This window comes from Barbus barbus (assembly GCF_936440315.1).
Source record: "Barbus barbus genome assembly, chromosome: 27".
NCBI lineage: Eukaryota > Metazoa > Chordata > Actinopteri > Cypriniformes > Cyprinidae > Barbus > Barbus barbus.
Genome location: NC_136755.1, coordinates 4045380 through 4067263, shown reverse-complemented (window position 1 = coordinate 4067263; position 21884 = coordinate 4045380). Strand labels below are relative to the sequence as shown.

Below are 21884 nucleotides of genomic sequence, written 5' to 3'. Positions count from 1 at the left end.
TCTAAAACACTGAAACGGTCAATGCAGCAATAAAGGAGTAGTTTTTACAGAAGACTTTCTTCATACGATGAGTACAGTTTCCACGCAATGAGGCTGTTAGGCTACAAAAAAAAAAAAAAAAAGCTACATGAATATGTCCTATGGCCAGTTGCATAAACTTTGCAGTAGGTAGTTATAGGAATTCAGTTATAGAAACAAACCGTAAGGGCCTTCCCCCGAGAACTACATTTTCCCCTAGAGCCATCTTCCTGGTTGCATTAGCAAGTGACGTGACGGAAGCCTGTTTTCTATGTATCGCTGTTTTCCATGTTTGTGGAGTAGAGGTTGACTGATACCAATGTGTTGCAGGGCTCTACAGTGTGAAAACCACTGTGTGGACTATGAATAAATATTTAGGAGCACCTGGTCGACTGACCCAATCAGCATATTTGTGAGGGAGCTTCAAAGGCTTCTAACGTACTTACGTGTTTTTGCAGCGTTTAGCAATGTATCAGAGACATATCCTCTCATTATAACAAAGACAGAGTATAAATAAGAGATTAATTGTGCAGTGTAAGGAGCTTTGTTGATTATAATGGAGTTTTGTGAGATCGCGACGAACTAAGATGAGTGATATTGATTTAATAGAACAGTTAATTTAACAAGAAGTTAATATTAAGTGATTTATATTGTCTGACTACAACACTATTGCCTTATTTTTCTCGATTTCGTTTCAGAAAAAAAACGTAAAATCGCTTCAGACAAAGTAACAGCGTAGCCACTACGCATCTCCATTCAAACACAGCGATGCTTCGTTTATGAATGAACTGCGTTTTAAATGAATCTAGTGAGTCAATGATTCAATTACCCATTCATAAAGACAGTCCCTGTGTCCCAATGTGCATACTATCCACCCTATCTGCCCTAAATTAGGGATGCACCGGTTGACCTGCCATAAATAGTCTTTTTTTACTTTTTTTCGGCCCATTTTTCCAGAAGTGCACCCACGTCCACACTACATTGTAATAATTCAGAAGTAAAACATCAGTAACATAAAAGCCAGAAGTAAACATCAGTTCTGTACAGGATGATTATTACCTTAAAATTACATTGACTTAATTTGTGTTAAAAAGCACCTGCTGTAGCATCTTTGTTTTACTGGCTGCACTGAACATTTGATTTAACACTTTGGAAAACATTATTTATAGCTTACTTTTTACCAAATAGACATCTTATGTATACTTTCATTCTTCTTTGTTGCTTAAAAAAAAAAAAAACAGAATCGCTCATGATCGGTGCATCACTACCCTAAATAGCATTGAAAATTACTAAGATCACATAGAATTTAGGATGGATAGTACACATTGGGACGCAGGCACTGGCAGTTTTAGTTTAATTTTTAAAGTATATTTTCTATTAAATCATTTAATATTTCTATATTCAAAATTTTATATTTAAAACATTAACCTCAACATGAACACATAAACACATGAACAACATCTCCAGAACTGCTGTGAGTCACTTCATGAGCATTTTACTGTTTGATTCGAGTAAAACTAACGTCATATCATATACACACAGAACTGTAAAGGTATTCCCGGAAACCCGTCAAAATAAATGTTTGGTTTAAATTGGAAGACACTGCGGCAGAAATATATTAATATTGTTCAGCGGACAGTACATACTGCTACTACTAGGCTACTATTAAAATTAAAACTTTATTTATTTATTTTTAGTAATGATCACACAACAGTTATTCAATTTTTTTATTTTAATAGTAAATCCCCTTTTTTTGCCAAAATAAATAAACTTTGATTTTCAATAATTTAAAGAAATTAAATTAATGTTTTATGTCTTCATTTGAAAACCAGATACAGAACACAGAATTTCTGAGGAAAAATAAAACCTTTCATTAGGCTATTTTAAGAATAAATTTAAATAAACTTAACAATAAAACATGTGGTGAAAGAAAATAAAAGACCCACTTATGAAAGTGGATGAAGATTTTAAATTTCTTGAAGTCTTTAACAACCTAGAAGTGATGATGTGTTTTAAAATGAACACGCACTAATGTAAACGTAGCCTAACAGATGTGTAAACTGAATTTTTTTTTAACTTTATTAAAATTATTTATTTATTGTGTTGGATATATTTTGTTCTTTGTGCAGTGGCTCAGGAGATGATGCTTTGAGTCTATCAACATTAAAAAATAGTTTTTTGAGATAATGTAATCTTATTAAAACTGATTTCATAAAACTTGTAATCGAAAAAAGTATCGTTCAGGAACCGGTATCGAACTCAAGGTATCGGTATCGAAAATTTTTGAACGATACCCAGCCCTAATTGATACAATTGTTCAACATTCAAAACAATGCAGGGGTATAACAATATATCTTGTCACAATATATTGTAATACTAAATTGCAAATGTATTGTGGATAGCGACAATATTGTGTACCAAAAATTAAAGGGTTAGGGTTTTTATTTGTTTAACATTAAAAACAATTGTGATGCATTTCATTGGGAAGTTAACGTAGCCGAAGTGATCGTGATTTGCTAAATAGTCTTGAATGCATAGCCATCATATACAGTATTAGCCTCTAATGCTGAAAATGAATCGTTAGCACATGAATTTAATGAAACTGTGGCATGATAAGCCTGTGTTGACTTATTGACAGCTCAATAAACTGTAGCACGTTCGTTGTGAAAGCTTGTTGATTACTCACTGTTTTTCCATTTTAATTAAGTTAAAATAATCGTAATGTTTTAACTGTCACGTACTCACAGTCAGCCTGTTTAACGTTACCCCACAATACATGTTTTGACATGCTTTTATAATGTTGGTTGAGACATATGACATTTTAATTTTCAGACATAGAGAAGCCATCACAATAATTGACTGTTAAAATACCACGTGTTAGATTGTGCCGTTTACTGTGTACTGTACTCTATGTGAAGTGCTTTCAAGGACACAGCTCAGGGCAGGCAATAGTATAACAAAAGATAAATAAATAAATTGGTCAAGTACTAGGCTTAGGCCGAATTTATATCTATTTGTTTATATGAAATTAACTGAATGTTTTTCAAGAAACACATAACAATCCAAGCAGGGCGATCCTTTCCTGAACTAAAGAGATGCACTACATGCTGCAAGGAGTTTCACTGTCCGTTCTGCAGTTCTGCTTTGTTTCACAGATGAAGTGCAGTTAATCTGCGGTGTTCTATTTCCAGAGGTATGCATAACAATTATAATGTATTGTGCATGTTTCTGCCCTTTCAAACCCTACTGTATATTATACCTTATGCTACTTATGTACGGTGTATATTTCAATTAACAATTTTCTTTTGATAGGCCATCATATATGGCCTGGCTGGGCTTCAGAATTTGTCTCTGCAGGATGCTGAGCAGGCCTTCCTCTCTGGTCCTGATTATCATCACAAGTAAGAGTAGAAAATGGAATTATTTTTACACAATGTCCAATGTATCCTTTTTTTAAGCGTTAACAACATTTGTGTTAACCTAGCAGTGAATATGCTCTCCATTTACTATTTCAGTGAAGTGGAAGAATTTAATAGGGTGATAGAGAAACAATAGAGAAAAGAGGGGAGAGCATCCAGGTGGTAGATAGTGCTGCTGCATACATCACAATGTGTGTCAATAAAAGTCATGTCAATAATGTTATTTCTATTCAGATTTCTTGCATCTCTCTATTATTTTTTTTTTTTTTCAGTTCAGATGGGCTTTATTGACATGAATGTTTCAAGAACCTTTGTTCCCACAACATCAAAATATTTTTTTTCCAAATCTTTGAACAGCATGCAATAATAGTATTATGAACATTAATCGGTATGAAGATTGATATAATTATTTTTGTATCGTATGTGTGCGCGCTCTGTGGTAACGAAGATCTTTTAAATATGAAATTTAAAATTAGAGAGTAGAACGTTCAACTAAATGTTCCTTATTTCATTCACTTCTCTCTCTTTCTCTCTCTTAGGAGTCAGTGAAGACGTTGTCCATGAAGTTCTTTCTATGTGGTTCACGTCATGAACAAATTTGTTTTTGTGTCTGTTCAAGTTCAACGGTTGTTTATTGGACTTTTGTATAAAATCAATATCACATTTGTAATCATGCTGATTTAAAAATAAGAAAGGAAATGGCAGTCTTCATGTCATATTGATTAGCTATATACATTTTCTGCCCCATATATTATATTTTTTGTGATCATCCTAAATGCATTTTAATAGACTGAATCACGCAGAGAAAGAACGCACTGTAAATACACACATTAACAAGTCTAACCAACTAGACTTCATCACATTATGTCTGCGTGCACTCTGTAGGAGTGTTTTGTCGATATCAAATCGCTTTATGCATTATCAACCTCTGCAATGGACAAAACCCAGAAAATCAATCTGTGTGGATTTTTGCCGATAACCGACTGTTCCAGCAATGACTATCAGTGCCGATTAATCTTCCGCCAATAGTAATGAAAAGTTCCTCCGGTGCAAAAGTCCCTTATGTTAAGACTGTTAAGAACTAGTATGACCAATTAGCAGTTAGCCAAGGGGTAATTAGTCTTACTTTTTGGATTCAAATTGACCAATCTTTTATACAACTGATTATAAAAAGTTATGATCAGTCTTGCAGAAAAAAAATACGAACTTTTAATACTAGCCAACAAGTTGTATGCGACTGGGCTGGATATTTGATTGAAACTGGCAGCATCAAAGTTTCAAGACATACTATACAACAATCAATCACGTCTGAAATTAACACTGTCAGTTTTTACATTAAAAACACACTGTGACAGATTCAGCAAATGATTAGAATGATTCTGAAAAATGAGGTTGAAAGTCATGTTATCAATTCTTTAAAGCAAGAATCGCTTCATAAAATTAATCTGTTAACAATCCAGACCATGCTAGTCGTGCTGTATACTACCATTCAAAAGTTTGGGGTTGTTCCTGAAATAAGTCTTATGCTCAAACGCTGCATTCATTTGATTAAAAATACAATAAAAACAGTAATATTGTGAATTATTATTATAATTTAAAATAATTGTTTTTTGATTGTAATATAGTGTAAAATGTCCTAATTTACTCCTATTATCAATGCTAAAAACAGTTGTGCTGCTTCATGTTTGTGTATAGAAGCAGTTTTCAGGATTATTTGATTAATAGAAAGTTCAAAAGAACAGCATCTATTTGAAAAATAAATATTTTGTAACTTTTTTTTTTTCATGGTCACATTTGGTCAATTTAATGCATCCCTGCCAATTAAAGTCAATATATCTAAAAAAAAAATTAAGAAAAAAAAAAATTCTAATCTTACTGAGCCCAAACTTTTGAAAAGTTGTATATGTTTGCTTTTGCGATTTATGGCAAATTGTTGCATTTTCATTTTATTTTGCTGTAGTTTTATCTCATTGCATTCCGATTGCAATTCTTTCCAAGTAGGGCTCGCTGCAGCCCACCAGATCCAGAGGGCGTGGTTGGATCCACATCTAGGGGGTGGAGATGGGTAGGTGTAGGGGTGGAGATGGGGTGGGTTGGTTTAGAGGCGGAGATGGGTAGGTTTAGAGGTGGGTTAAGGGATCAAGGGGCGGAGATGGGTAGGTTTAGAGGCGGAGATGGGGTGGGTTTAGAGGCGGAGATGGGGTGGGTTTAGGGATCAGGGGGCGGAGATGGGTAGGTTTAGAGGTGGGTTAAGGGATCAAGGGGCGGAGATGGGTAGGTTTAGAGGCGGAGATGGGGTGGGTTTAGGGATCAGGGGGCAGAGATGGGTAGGTTTAGAGGTGGAGATGGGGTGGGTTTAGGGATCAGGGGGCGGAGATGGGTAGGTTTAGAGGTGGAGATGGGGTGGGTTTAGGGATCAGGGGTGGAGATGGGTAGGTTTAGAGGTGGAGATGGGGTGGGTTTAGGGATCAGGGGGCGGAGATGGGTAGGTTTAGAGGTGGAGATGGGGTGGGTTTAGGGATCAGGGGTGGAGATGGGTAGGTTTAGAGGTGGAGATGGGGTGGGTTTAGGGATCAGGGGGCGGAGATGGGTAGGTTTAGAGGTGGGTTAAGGGATCAAGGGGCGGAGATGGGTAGGTTTAGAGGCGGAGATGGGGTGGGTTTAGGGATCAGGGGGCAGAGATGGGTAGGTTTAGAGGTGGAGATGGGGTGGGTTTAGGGATCACGGGGCGGAGATGGGTAGGGTTTAGGGATCAGGGGGCGGAGATGGGTAGGTTTAGAGGTGGAGATGGGGTGGGTTAAGGGATCAAGGGGCGGAGATGGGTAGGTTTAGAGGCGGAGATGGGGTGGGTTTAGGGATCAGGGGGCAGAGATGGGTAGGTTTAGAGGTGGAGATGGGGTGGGTTTAGGGATCAGGGGGCGGAGATGGGTAGGTTTAGAGGTGGAGATGGGGTGGGTTTAGGGATCAGGGGGCAGAGATGGGTAGGTTTAGAGGTGGAGATGGGGTGGGTTTAGGGATCAGGGGGCGGAGATGGGTAGGTTTAGGTATATGTAAGGTGGGAGGAGTTGGATCTGGATCCAACCACGCCCCTTGGATCTTGTGGGCTGCAGCGAGACACTCCTCATTCTTTCCGTAAACTTGGGTAAGACAGAATTTAATTTCTTGTGGCATGGTGAAGGAAACGCTAGATTTTATTTTTGTGGGAAAAAAACATGTGAAGATTCTGTCAGTTTAGTTAAAACTCTGCAAAACAGGCAGAGCTGAACAAACACCTTTGTCAGCAAAAAACAGCAAAGAAAACAAAACAAATCATGCAGCGTGAATCCTCTCATTAGCCATTAAACTCTCATAAGTTAACCATCAACTGCGTGATGCTGCTAAAACATTCAAAGACAGCCTGATCTCAGGCCACTAAAATAACATTGTAACAGTGGTTTCAGGACGCTCACGGTGCACTTCATCATCCTAAAGAGCATCTGAGCTGAACGAAACAATCCTTCATTGTCTGACTCTCATTATTAGATGCACTGACAGGATGAAAAGAGGTTAAATGGGACACACTAAAGCTTGAACTAGGCCACTGATTGAACAAAATCACTGCAACAGGACACATTTTCATTTATGATTAACTCCCTGAGCATTCAGATGGACCTAACAGCAACAAAGTCACACAGCATACAGTTTTACCGTGTTTGCATAAATGCAATGCAACCTTCCCTGAACTGTACAATAAATACAGCAATCATTCAGGACAGCACCATGGTATTCCAGGTCCTGCTTAGTGTGGGTTCAATGTGTCTCCAGCAGAAAACAAACCCTGAGGTTCCTCTTTCTGTGGCTGTCTACCTGAGCACCACCTGGACCTGCTCAAACTTGCCCAGGACAACAGAAACCATGTGGGGAACGCAATGAATGTTTTGCACATCAACTCTTTCTGGAGAAACGTCCTCCAAAACTAAAGCTCATTCTACACACAGACTATAAATCAGTGTTGATGTTGACATGTTGGAATCACTGAACCTGATTCAAAAGAAGCCACTTTATCATTAACCAAATTAACTTACATGACAACTTCATTTATACATATAGCATTTAGTTAGTGTGCGTTTAAGAGATTTGCTTTGTGTATTCGGGTGTTTACGTTCTCTTTTAAACTGTTTAATGTTAGCATTTCCTTGTTGTTTTGAAACAGAGCAACAGGTTGTTGAGCTATTAGCATTTAGCGGCTAATCATTAACACCAACTCAAAACATCAAACAAAACACCTGCTTATTATTAATCACGACATTACTAAAACTGAAAATGCATTAACGTTACCTGTGTGAATGTATTAATAAAATCCCTCCATAAAACTTTTCTGAATCTGTGAAGAGTTTTAAACGCAGCTCCCTCGGGTTAACCTCGCGGCTGTCAGTCAAACTCTGTCAGGTCCACAAACTCTCAAAATGAGACGAGATGAAATAAAGACACATCCGACATGTCCTTGGATTAATATGTCCTAATCCAGAGCCCTCTCATGGCGCAGTTGTGGGTTGAGTTAGTTCTGTTAACTCGTGTTTACCGACCGCAGCAGCAGGTTTCTACCTTCTCTGATCAAGCGCGAGATCGCGGGTTGCCAGGTGTTCCACCTGGAGCTCCTCTTCTGAGAACCTGTGGCGGTTACGCTTTTCCATAGCTGGCAGCCAGGCAGGTCACGTGACAAGGAAAAGCCGAACCTGCTTGCAAGTTACACGGTTGCCAGGTTGCGACCATAAACCCCTCTTTATACATTTTTATTTGCTAATATATTTATTTTACATAATATAATAATAGTTGTAACATATGCTACTATATAATGTTAATGCTAATTAATTTAAAAATTATTTATTAATTAAATGGAAAATTATGAAGCCCTATTCTTTCTTTTTTTTACTTTACAGTATTTTATATTGAACTACAATTTTATTTATTTATTTTTGCTTTCATTATTATTATTATTATTATTATCATTATTATTATTATTTAATGTACTAAAACATTCTTGTCATCATTACAGAAATAAATTGAAAGTACATTTTTAAGCACTATCCTTCTTTTACATTCGTTCTTTACCGGTATAATGTAAATAAATGAGTGCTGTTAAATGATTAATCAAGATTAATCGAATACAAAATAAAACTTTTTGTTTGCATAATATATGTGTGTGTTCTGTCTATATTTATTATGTACACACATTATATATTTTGAAAATATTTACCCGTATTATTTATATACATATAATTTATATTGTAAATGAATATATTTAATATATAACATATTTTTCTTAAATATTTACATGCATGTGTGTGTATTTATATATACATAATAAATATACACAACAAACATACATATATTATGTAAACAAAAACCTTTATTTGGGATGTGATTAATCTCGATTAATCGTTTGACAGCACTAAAATAAATACTTGGCAAATAAATTATTTAATACCTGTATTTAATGATTTATTTTCAACTGTTGTGTTTGATTTTCTTCAATTCTCGCACTCTAAATCACACTTATAAGCTTTGTCTGCAGTCTCTCTGTTATCCAGCATTCACAGGACATCGGTGCAGGAGGGCTTCAGTTCTGCCAGCTGATGTGGGACTTCACGCTTGCCATCTAGTGGCTGCATTTAACACTGCAAGCCAAATAACATCAACAACAACAACAATAATAATAATTTGATATATAATATGAAATATTGCTTATGTAGTAGTATCCCTCAAGCATATCTATAAACTCTATAAACATAAAAAAGGAATCTTCTTAGTTAAGAATTGCCCATAGTAGTTATAGTTTTATATTATAATCTCTCTTTTACTCATTCAATCAGATTTTTAATGAATACTACCAGTTGAGGAGACTCCGCTCTTGCCAGGGTCGGTGGTAGAGATCTGTTTTTTTGTTTGTTTGTTTGTTTGTTTTTTCTTACTTAAAAATAACCAAGTTACAAAATTCAAATTGTTATCTTGAATGTATTGTAGGTTCAACACAACTATTATTTTGTGGATCAAAACGAGAGCATTTCACCTATATATGAAAAATATATATATTTAGATATTTTTAAACTATATATATACAATTTTAAGATACATAAATCAGAAATACTCTAGTTTCTAGAAGACAAAAGGCATATGCCCATATTAAACACAATGTTCTGTCATGTAAATAGATTATTCAGAGTTTACACCATAGCTGAACACTCATTTATATCTGGTGAAATTAGATACAGATGATGTAAAAAAGGCAAGATGCTGAAGGATATTTCACATTTTGGATTATTTTACTGCTTTTATAAACTGCAGTGATCGAGAATCTCCAGGAGAGTTTATCTTATTGTGTTAATTATTATTGTTCTGACTTATGCTTGCATGATTACAGCTTGAATAATCGAATAGCATGGAGCATGTGATCGTCTCTTTGAGAATATGTGAACTGAGGCCGGGGTTATTTGTGTCTCACAGATGAAGCACAGGTGTAGGTTAGATAACAATAACAGCCATCCTCCAGTGAAAATCTTTTCACTTGTGTGAATGTGGAAGTTAAAGTTGTCTTTTTCTTTATTTATAGTAGACTTTTCCGACATGAAGGAAGTGGGTCAAAGGCAATCAGCTCCTAAATTAACAGAAAAATGCATCCTGTTCCTCATACCATCGTCAGATTTAAACGTGATGTTTGTCCAGTGAGTTCCTCATTAAAAGAGTGTTGTGCACAATACATGCGGGACAAATTACACTCTAAAGCTTAAAACGTGCTCGCTGTATACTGTAGGTTAGTGTAGCATGTTACAGTAATTAGAAAGGTTACATTAAAACTAGCATTGCAAGATTGCATGATGTGATACAATACAACGTGCTGCATATTATGCTACAGAGTTATTAGCTGTTCATTGTCACAGAAAGACGAATCTGGATGGGCTCACTTATATTTCTGATTTTATTCAAGCTAAAAACATTTAGCCTCACACCCCCGTCCTTATCTGTGAAACCGCAAGTCTCCATGTTTAGAAACATTCTGAGATAAAAGACAAAGCAAAGCATGCTTTATTTAAAAAAAAGGGGGTATTTTAAGTCTCAGTAGACAAATGAAGGAAAATGAAGCCGATGAAGTGCATGAAGCATCTATAAATACAGCACCAGAAATATACACAATGCATGCTGTTTTCAAAAGCCTGTCCCACCGGGATTTGACTCTCTAAATGTGCCGCTTAAATGTTTAGTCTACGAATGTAAAAATCAGTGTTATGAGCAGTCAGAAAAACCAGGCTTGGAAGTCTTACTAAACTATTGACCTACGTTCAATAGTGCCGTAATACTAAAACACTCCTTTTAATAGGTGCTCAGTTTCTTTTTAATCTTTTAATCTTATATTTAACTTGTGTTAGGTCATAATAAACCGGCTCGTCCCACTCATGTCATAACTAATCATACTTTTTAAGTTATATAACCTTAATATGCATATAAAGCTTTCTGTAGGTGCAGACTGTGAGCTCCACTGAAAAGTATTGCTGGTATTACTAACACTTGATGAGCTTCATGATTCATTTATAAGTGTTTTGCTCATTTGCAGTGTTGCCCAAAGTCAGGTTTCACAGCACCTCCACACCTGAACAGGTAAGTTTCAACAGCACTTCCCTGTTTCTAAAGAATAGAGAGGAACACAAGTTTAGTGAGGGTGGAATCACAGTACATTGTTTCCATAGAAAGTGCTCATTAAATGACCTACTCAAGGGTACAATGCTCACAGCTTGCTGCTCAACCCTTGCTCCAGGCTTATTTATACCCAACAAGGCTCAAATACTTCCTACAATATAATTATACATAATAAGATATCATTTGGCATAAAATTAATGGAATAGTTCACCCAAAAATTAAACCAACAGATTTGGAGAAATGTAGCATTACATGACTTGCTTGGCAGAGGATCCTCTGCAGTGAATGGGTGCCGTCAGAATGAGAGTCCAAACAGCTGATAAAAACATCACATCACTCCAGTCCTTATGAAGCAATAAGCCATTATTAAGATGTTTTAACTTTAAGAAGTTTCTTTCAGCTAAAAGTCTATAATAGAGAAATAGAGAAATCTGCACAAGCTAAAACAGTCCAAAACAGTTAACACATATGACATTGGATTTTGATGTGAGAGACAACAGCAGATTGACTTTTTCATTGCATTATTGTGGATTATGGATTTGAATTTTATCCAGAAATAACAGTTTGAAGTTAAAAATGTTTTAATGATGAATTTGTTTCTTACAAACATGCAGCTTTTCACTTCTCCAGATGTTAACTGATGGACTGGAGTGGTGTGGATTATTGTGATGTTTTTATCAGACTCTCATTCTGACGGCACCCATTCACTGCAGAGCATCCACTGGTGAGCAAGTGATGGGATGATACGTTTCTCCAAATCTGATGAAGAAACAAACTCATCTACATCTTGGATGATCTGAGGGTGAGGGCATTTTCAGCAAATTTTTATATTTTATTATTTTAATGTTATTACAATGAACCACTTTCTAACAACAATCAAACTATAATAATCTGAAGTAACAGCAATGAATACTATGGGTGGAAAACAATGTGAAATATTGCAAAAATGCCTGGACTCAAATAAATAAAACTAAAAATCTAAGCCACACAAACTGGGGTTCTTCCTTAGAAATAAACAGAATGTTTTTATGAAAAAAAAACATTCGATGAACTGATTTTAATGTATTATTCTGTAATGTCTGTTTGACAAAGCAGAACTGAAATCGGTCCCCCTACATTTCACCTCAATTTAACAACCAAATTAATTTCTAAAACACAAGGTTATTAAGAGCTCTTCATCATACCATCTCATTTCTTAACTGTAAACCATTTAACATTTAATAAACTGTTCTCATTAAATGGTCTAGCTGCTTTTGTCACCCTAAAACAGCTGTTGTTACATCTGGTTATATAATCAGTTATATAATCAGTCAACCCTAGTGGTCCTCAACCAGGGGGCCTTTAGCAACTTTCAAGACAGCCGAAGAATGGCTTAGTATTCAAGAAACAGTATTGAAGTGACAAATTATTATTTATATACACAAACAATCTGAACACTTAAAATGCTTAAAATGTGGGAAAGGTTGAGAACGATTTCAAGAGCCAATAATACTTTATCACATCATTAGACCGCAGAAATTATTGTAAACAGCAACTCATGGTGGGATATATGACATTCCAGCCTTATCAGGTCACGCCGTTGAAAGTAAACAATGCATTCCTCAAAGACTTTACAAGAAGTGATTCGTCATGATCTCTGGCACCACAGTCCATTTAATGTCACAACCTATATGCTCATTTTTGACATTACATTATATTGTTTGTGTAGTTGTGGTTTTGTGCAGCTCAGATATTGACTTTGGTGATAAAAGTTGCGTTCACACACTTTCAGTTTACAGAATGAGATGTGAAAGCGGATCTATCAGTCTAGACTTCTAGACATGCATGAAGTATTGTCCAAGAGTGATTAGACATCAGGACTAGATTTACAGTTAACAGTGCTGTTTAATCCAGGACTAGTCATAATCTGTGTCTAAAACAACTTTGGGACTCATACATCTGACGTCATTGTCTGTGCATAGCTGGAAGGAAAATAGGGAAAGTCTCCAATGTAATCGGCTTTTCTCTCAACAATTCCCACTCTGGAAAAAAAATAAAATGGGGTGAAGTTAATACAGCACACAGGATTTACTTTGTACATTTAACAAGTTAGTGTAAACTATTAATCTAATTGTATTAACAGCTACACCAAAAAAAAAAAAAAAATGTTTGTTATATTTACTATGAATCATTGAGAAGGCCTAACAATCACAAAAAAAAAAAAAAAAAACTAATTAATAATTGATAAATTGATTTAAAATGTACCTTTGTTAAAAAGAAGTGTGCTTAAATACCGAATGTGCACTGAATGTATACTTCAAATCTTACAATATGTATATTTTTAAGAGTCTGTACTTGTAGATAATATAATATTAATGAAATAAAATGACACTTAAGTGTAATTCAAGAGAGACACTTTCTACAAAGTCTTTATGGCTATGTCTCTTTACACACTTAAGTACATTTTAAAAAAGTGCACTGAAGTTTTACCTTAAAGTGCTTTTTTTTAATAATTACGTTTTAATATATATTGTAGTGTTTTAAAGAAGTATTCTGATGTGTTGACTGACATATTAAAGCACATGTAAAGTACTTGATTGTAACTGTAGTTGGTTATTCAACATGACATTAATAGAAATGGCATTAAAGTATATTTTAGTTAATCATAAAGGTTTATAAGTATATTGAGCAGTAAACTTGAACCATATTTCAAAGACTAAAGCAGTAATTGTGAAACAACACATAAAGATGGGTCAAAAACACTCTAAAATTCAACTAACTGCATTTAATATACATTTAAATTAGAACTGTCTGAAAACATTACATTCAGTTCACACTGAAGTTTATAGTTTAAGTACATTATTTCCATAAGTACATTTTAAAATTACTGTATGCTAAAGTGTTCTTCTTTTTCAGAAGGCTATAACTTTCCAGCATGCACTGAGGAATGAAATATGCAATAAAGTTTCATGACTTCACTGTTACATCACAGAATAAAGGACATTCAGTCAGTCTTCCACATAACTGATGGGTATTTTCCCGAAGGCTCCTGGGAAAACCCCCCCCAAAAAACCCACTAATAAATAAATCACATTCAAGGTGATAACCTGCAGTCTATGTTTATTCACAACAGAACAATGAGCGTTTGACAACTGTTACATCCTCTCTGTGATAAACTGTGATACCTCAGCCAAAAACAAGCAGAATCCAGGTTAGATTTGGAGTGAAAAACAGCACTCCGACAGATCCCTGAAGTGTGGGCCTCAGATACGATAGACTCACAGCAATGACAGCGTCACAGAGGGAAAAATAAATACTCTTTGTGTCTGATAATGTACAGTAGAATGCATGATCTGGGTTGAGTCACACATTAATTCCCACTGAAGTACCTGCCATTGTGTTACATACAGAGACAGATGAAAGAGATATGGAGCACAATGGAAACTAGATTCTTTGTTTTTCCATAACAAACCGTATCTTGCATTGTAAATCATATTTTTAGTTTCTCAAGCAATTTAAGCTCTTGTAGTTCTAAGAATGATTTGTCATATTTTTAGTATGACCACATAAACAACAGGATACGCACTATTTATCTGATGAAGTTCAGCACAACAGTAGCCTTCATTCTCTTCATTAGATTCCAGTCGGCTTTCACTCTTTCCATTCAGTGTGTTGAGCAACATTTGGCAAACAATACTCTCATAACATCATATTGTGTGTTTATTATTCATCAAACTTCTGTTTGAATAGGCAAGTGCGAACAGAAACTTGGAGAAGTGTGTTTCTGTATTTCATTCATGCTGGGAATGCTGTTATTTCCTGGCAGAACTGTGTTTTGATATAAAGGCCTCACACTGATAGCACAGTTAGTGCTGGTGGTACTGTGGATACCATGTCTTCGATAGCCCATGACAACTAGAAGTCAGCATCCACTTTTTATACACCAGTACTAAATACAGTAATACAAATGTGAATAATGATCACTGAATGCATGGTCTCCAGAAACACCTGCATCAGAAATGGATTATTATTACTAACATGCAGCCAAGCTGTTTGGAAAAAAAGAAAAATAAAAGTTTTTCACTGAATTACACATGAAAGATTGTATGATGCATTGCACACACTTTTTTAATTTTTATTTTTGTGAAAAACAAAATAGCTTACTGAAACACCCCTCAGACGTCTTTGGTAAATAAATATTTAAATAATAACTAGATTTTTTGTTTTGTTTTTTTTAAATACTTTTCTATGTTTTTTCTATGTTCATCCTGGTGTTGTTAGAATTGTGCGTATGCTTTTTGCACTTCTTAAACTTAACATAGCAGTATGTACTATCAATAAATATTCTTACATATTTTATAACTGATAAACTGATGAAATTATCATTTATTATTGTAGGGTTTCGTTTCTGTCCATTAAAGAATCTAAACTGTTTTCAACATTGCTAATAATAATAATAATAATGCTTGCCAAATCAGCATATTAGAATGATTTTTGAGGGATCATTTGACACTGAACACTAGAGTAATGATGCTGAAAATTCAGCTTTGATCACGGGAATAAATCACAATTTAAAATATATTCAAATACAAAACAGGTATTTTAAATTCAAATACATAAACTCTTACCAACAGTCCAGATAACTGTCAATCATCTTGATATAAATCACTTTTTTAAACATCATTCCTAGTCAAACAAAAGTGTTTGTACAGATAAAGTTATTTTTCTCCTTCCTCAAATGCCAGATGTTGTCAACACATAGCTAATGTTACTAGATTCGTTCCTCTCGATGTCCTTGATAAGCAACATTTAATCTAGCACACAAACAATGAGTTTAAGCATCCCACACTCTTCCATCCTCAGTGTCAGAGGCTAATAATAGACCATTAGCAAAGAACTCTTCATGGCCTTTTAAAAACCATGACGTGTGATTGTGGGCTAATCAGATGAGATCACAGGAGGACGTGTCTTCAGGGATGTTGTCAGGTTTATAACAGAGGCCTGTGGACATGGGATGCCAGCCCGATCTCACGGCAATTCGTACATATTTTACGAGGTGGCTAATTCGTACGAATTCGTACAACCTCACTCGTACAAATTCATACGATTTTTGCTTAATCGTACGTATTTTACGAGTTGCCAATTCGTATGAATTTGTACGAATGACCTATACCTAACCCCGCCCCTAAACCTACCCGTCACTGGGGTTTAGACAAATCGTACTGAATCGTACGAGTGAGGTCGTATGAATTCGTACGAATTAGCCACCTCGTAAAATACGTACGAATTGTCGTGAGATAGCGTTGGGGATGCAGGTTCTGATTGAATTCTCCGATAAACATGCTCATGTGAGGTCTGTGCGAGGCCTCATGGGGAACATGAAGCGGAGATGCAAGTTGGCATGTAGCAAAACTTGAGAATGGCACGTAGTTCATGTTATCACTATCACTTTGTTTTGTATGATATCTGAAATGTGTATAATCCAAGCACGTATGGGCTATGCCATGGAAATGGCAAGCATATTTTACCCTTATGGACAAAACATGTTTGGAGAAAAGGAACAAAGCCCTTTTTTAAATGGTTTATTTAGTTATTTTATTGTACCATATAATCCATCACACAAATAAACAAAACAACATTTAAGGGAGCCATTTTCATGGAAACTCTGTTTTACTTTGTTATCAGTCACCTCCTTAAGAGACTTTTTATATTTAAAATATTATTTTTAAACGCTAGAACATTAACTTTCAGCGCCACTCACTGGACATTTCATTCTCAAATTGTTGCGATAGGCTACATGCTAAAATGTCGCCACGTTCAGGTTCATTGGGGGAAATGAAGGCGCCATTTACTCCAAATTTCGCCAAAATGGAAGAGCCAATGTATTTAGCATAAATGCGGTTTCAGACAACAGTTAGCTAATTTACCAGGTAATCATTTAGAAGCCTACTGTATGTATGTTTGTGTCTAATGTTTATGCACTGTGTCTGTTTATGTAGTTTACTATGGAAGCTCATTTTGAACAGACTGAAAATTGCACAGTCATTATTTTTTAAACAAAGTAACATATAATCCAATGCTGTTTGTCCAGTCGTCATCCTGACCACAAGCACTACTCTTCTGAACAATGGTGACCCCACAAACTTACACACACCAGAAACCCTTTTACATTTAAAGATTATACAACATTAAACACAAACAGATCTCCCCCTATACTAATATTGAGCAAAAACGCATGAAATAACACTTAATTTGAACAGTTTTACTCTCCTTTAACAGTCAGAAGGAAAGCATGCTGGGAATTAGAAATCTGCTGTAACTCATTCAGTGTGTACACACATTCACATTTATATGGGAGCATCTATGTGCAATATGTACTCAATAAAGAATCAAACAATGAATATTTATTTCTTAATTTCTAAATATATTTCTATGTATCAACATAGAGCCAAATATTGTCAATGCATATTGCTGTATATTGAAAAATACAAGCACTAATGTCCAATATATGGATATATCGCAATATATGTTGCAGTATATTCCCATATATATATTTTTTTCATAAGGGTTCCTCAGAATTTAAACAGGCTAACCTGCAAATGTGAATTACATCTCACAATTCTGAGAAAAGAAGACAGAACTGCCAGATTTAAACGCAATTGCGTGAAAAAAGTGAGAATTTTGTGATAAAATGTCAAAATTAGCCTACATTATTTTTTATTCAGTGGCAGAAACGTGCTTCCATATTTAACAGTAGGCTTGTGTCTAAGACTAATTTCCATTCTATGACAAATTAAATGGAGAATGCATAAAGTACAAGTTTATCACTGTAGACGTTTTAGAGACTTCGTTTTGTCTTCCTGTTGTGAAGTTTGTAGCTATGGAAGATGTTGCATTACTGGTTATTATTGAGTTGATTCAAGTCATCTAGTGGGCTGAGAGTCAGTTTTGAGAAGGATTAAATATGTTGTCACTTACAGTGACCATGAGCGAGCGCAGCTTCTGTTCCATCTACAGAACCTGTGGCGCTATCTAAATTATTTTACATTGTTGAAGTATATAGGTATAGGTCAGGGGTGGCGAACGTCGGTCCTGGAGGGCCGCAGCCCTGCAGAGTTTTGCTTCAACCCTAATCAAACACTCTTGAACAAGCTAATCAAGGTCTGAGCGGTTACTAGGAAGCTACAGGCAGGTGAGTTTTAATTTGGTTTGGAGCTGAACTCTGCAGGGCGGCGGCTCTCCAGGCCTGGAGTTCGCCAATTGGTTTAGGTAAATAACTATAAGAAAAAGTGCAGTCAATAGTTAAACTATTTTATACATACCGATGTGTTTATTATTATAATAAATTAAATTATACCAAATACCAGGAGGAGAAATTGATAACAAATACAATTTTGCAATATAAAGCACAACCGACTGTTTTTATATAGCTTAAATAACTAGAAGTGAAAGCCTTGCACGTTCAAGTGACAAATGGCCATTCTTCCATTACAAATAAGGTGGATTGCACGATGTCATCAACACTGTAAAAAAAAAAAGTTGTTTCAACTAAAAAAAATTTGTTTAGTCAACTAAAATATTCCAGTTATCCCTTAAATTAACATTGAGTAACTTAAAATTTCAAGTTCACTAAACTAAAAATTTTACGTCAGCGGGGGTAACAAATTATTTTAAATTGAAACAACTTTTTGAAACAATTTTTTTTTACAGTGAAGATTCAGGACAGAGACAGATAGTAGTGTTGTTTCTAATGATGCACTGTACTGATTCACAGCTGCAGGAGTGTGTGATATGTTCAGGTATCTCTGAGTCCTCCGATCCAAACCATGCAGGAATCAGATAAGACGACACTAGTGTTAAGAAACACTAAACAAACTCACAAGATCTTGTGGGCAAAAGAACGGCATGGTCCAGACACTAAAGTCTGACAAATGCACATTCATACAGCTCCTAGTGAGATGATAAATAGGTTTGTCAACAGCAGCTGTGTGCCAGCTCAATTAACTCTTATCAGGTTATCAGCCATGGACAGGTCATTAAGTTGTGTGCATATAAATTCAGGTCATGAGAATACGTTGAATATGTATCTAGTAATCATTAACCTTTGTTGCAGTGCTTAAGAAATATAGTGGAGGATGTTTGCTCTCGTTTTGTTGATGTCAGTGAATTTGTGGCATTAAGGCTTTCTTCTGGAGATTAAATCTGAATGTTTCTACTAAAGCCCAGAGAGATTTTTTATTTATTTTAATTTAGTTTATTTTGCACAAGAGTAAAATAGATACAATAAAAACACACACACAATAAAATAATTAAAAATGCAATCCATATACTGTGCAGGAAGATGCAGAAAACCCAAAGGGCTTATTTAGAGCCTCCACCTAAACAATGAAAAAAACTCACGAAATTAAAAGAAAAGCTAAATTACAATAACAAATATATACATACAAATGACAACAAATTAATTACTACATATGTAAAAAAAAAAAAAAAACTAAAACTCTCTACTAAAGCCCAGAGAGACTTTTTTATCAAGTTTGAATGCTTAGTCACTAAAATCATATAAATAATTTAGCTGCAACTGTGGTTTAGCTATAATTATTAGATAGCATCAGCAAACACAGATTTGACTATTGGCATAACATCTGGTGCATACTGTAGTAGCTTGTAATGAAATTCAGGTTAACACTTTAGTATAGGGACCAATTCTCACTATTACCTAGTCGGTTAATATCATGCCTATTATTAACACATTGGCTGTTTATTAGTACTTATAAAGCACATATTCTGCATGACCATATTCTACATCCCTAATTCTACCCCATACCTAAACTAAACAATTACCTTACTATCTATAATAAGCAGCAAATTAGGAGTTTATTTAGGCACAATTCATAGTTAATGGTTTGTTAATAATGAGAATTAGACCTTAAAGTAAAGTGTGACCAAATTCAGGTATAAGTTCTTCTCCAGAATGTTCCTTTTTTCAGCACAGTCATGGACATTTGTGATAATGAGCTAAGTAGTTATTTAATCATTTCACAGGGACATCATGTTTTTAAGCCCTGTGACGAACTGGCCATCTGTCCAGGGTGTCCCCTCCCTATGACACAAGATGCTGACGCAGACTCCAGCCCCCCGTGACCCTAAAGAGGATCAGATTTTTGGAGAATGGATGATAGGTCATGTAGTTAAAGTAAGTCTAAAACACACAAGAACTGACTGCACATAATCAGCTCCATATGGCTATCAGAAGTAGTAAACTTGCTCTGTAGTTCACCCGAATACAACAGCGCATTTGCACTCATGTCTTGTGAATCACGAGTCATGACACTTGATAGAGTTCTAAAAAGCGATCTAAAAGGGCATGACTGCTTCAGAAAATTAATATTTTTCTCACATTTGCTTTTTTTTTTACCACTATTGGTTATAGTTTTAGGGTAGGGTTTAGTGTAAGTGTTATGTTACGTTATTTTCATACCGTTATTAATCACATGATAGAGCATTAACCTTTGCCGTCACCCACCGGTCATTTATTTTACAAACGTCTGCTACAATCAGCGTGATAAAAAGTCATCACATTCAAGTCAAGTCAAGTCACCTTTATTTGTATAGCGCTTTTAACAATACAGATTGTGTCAAAGCACTTAACAGTATCAAATTGGAGGATAGAGTGTCAGTAAACACTCAATTTTCAGTTAAAGGCATTTCGTTATTGAGTTCAGAGATGTCATTGTCTAGATCAGTTTAGTTTAAATAGTATCTGCTAAATCAAATTGACGATAATCACTTGAAATTAAGTGTCCCCAACTGAGCAAACCAGAGGCGACAGCGGCAAGAAACCAAAACTCCCTCTGTGACAGAATGGAGAAAAAACCTTGGGAGAAACCAGGCTCAGTCGGGGGGCCAGTTCTCCTCTGGCTAGGAGATTATTGTTTATTTATTGTTTACTTTTTTATTTTTTATTTATTTTTTAAATGAATAAATGTATTTATTTCTATTTTATATTGTTGCAATTTCTAACAATAATAGTATTATGTAGTTAGGTATTTTATTATATTTTTAGTTATTTTCTTTTATTTTTAGTTTTATTGCATTTAAGTCAAGGTCTTCACTGGGGATATGTCCCCGGGGCCAATCGAGGTGTCCCGGCCTCCACCGACGGTCAGGGAGACATCATCTCCCAGCACCGATGCACCATCTGATCCGGACACGGACTGAGAAACAGAATAAGAAAGAAACAGACAAATATTAGCGTAGATGCCATTCTTCTTACGATGTAACGAGTACATCATGTGTTATGGGGAGTGTTCCTGGTTCCGGTTGATCTAATTAATGCAGCCTAACAATCCTTTAATGGATTTGAATAATAGAAGCGTATTAGTGTGTTATGTGTAAGCCAGGTTAAAGAAATGTGTCTTTAATCTAGATTTAAACTGACAGAGTGTGTCTGCCTCCCGAACAGCGTTAGGTAGATTGTTCCAGAGTTTGGGCGCTAAATAGGAAAAGGATCTGCCACCCGCAGCAGACGTGGAGGACTATAAAGTGATAAGAGCTCGCTCAGATACTGAGGAGCTAAGCCATTCAGGGCTTTATAAGTAGTTAACAAGATTTTAAAATCTATACGATGTTTGATAGGGAGCCAGTGCAGTGTTGACAGAACCGGGCTAATATGGTCGTACTTCCTGGTTCTAGTAAGGACTCTAGCTGCTGCATTTTGGACCAGCTGTAATTTGTTTATCAAGCGTACAGAACAACCACCCAATAAAGCACTACAATAGTCTAACCTTGAGGTCATAA

General features: G+C 35.6%; 1 protein-coding gene across 3 annotated transcripts in view; it reads right to left on the bottom strand.

Annotated features, from left to right (window-relative positions):
* Positions 1-8114, bottom strand: part of phactr4a (phosphatase and actin regulator 4a) — a 52613-nt gene extending 44499 nt beyond the window's left edge. For all 3 annotated transcript variants that reach the window (XM_079381138.1, XM_079381134.1, XM_079381136.1), the window contains exon 1: positions 7755-8114. The gene's annotated coding sequence lies outside the window, so the exon portion shown is untranslated. The remainder of the gene's footprint in view (positions 1-7754) is intronic.
* Between the last annotated feature and the right edge of the window lie 13770 nt (positions 8115-21884).